At 41.0% G+C, this 459-nt stretch overlaps 1 pseudogene; it reads right to left on the bottom strand.

Annotated features, from left to right (window-relative positions):
* LOC119585335 overlaps nucleotides 1-459 on the bottom strand; it is a 5,712-nt pseudogene that overhangs the window by 4,264 nt on the left and 989 nt on the right.

Genomic DNA, 459 nt, shown 5'->3' with positions numbered 1-459 from the left:
GTCTGGAGGGGAGGGAGGAGTTTTAAGTCTAATTACTTGCGAATTCGTTTCTTTTTTCTCAAGTCTCTAATTAATGAAGAAGATGCTTTATTTCTCGGTTTGCGGATGAGAGGCAAGAAAGTCTGCGTTGCAGCAACAAGTCTGAAGTAGTTTACTTCTGCGTTCGTCTTGAAGTTCTTTAAAGGGACCCATTCCACGGCGTCGACGAAGGCAATGACTACATTGTTGACTATTCTCCACAGCATTTCTGTTGAGGGAATCGTTTTGTTTAACTTCTGGCAGGGGTGCCATTTGGGGGCGAGGTGGAACTCTGTTTACTCCCTCACCCCAATGACTGGATTGTCACACCTCATAAGGACCATCGTTTTTATTCATTTATTTTACTAAATTGCGTGTCTATATAATCTATAGGCCCGATTATAGTTTAAAATTTACGCTAGAGTAGTCATTTTTCTTAAT

The sequence above is a fragment of the Penaeus monodon genome, chromosome 19, assembly GCF_015228065.2.
Source record: "Penaeus monodon isolate SGIC_2016 chromosome 19, NSTDA_Pmon_1, whole genome shotgun sequence".
NCBI lineage: Eukaryota > Metazoa > Arthropoda > Malacostraca > Decapoda > Penaeidae > Penaeus > Penaeus monodon.
Note: the sequence above shows the minus strand (reverse complement) of the source record. Positions and strands in the feature narration are given on the sequence as shown.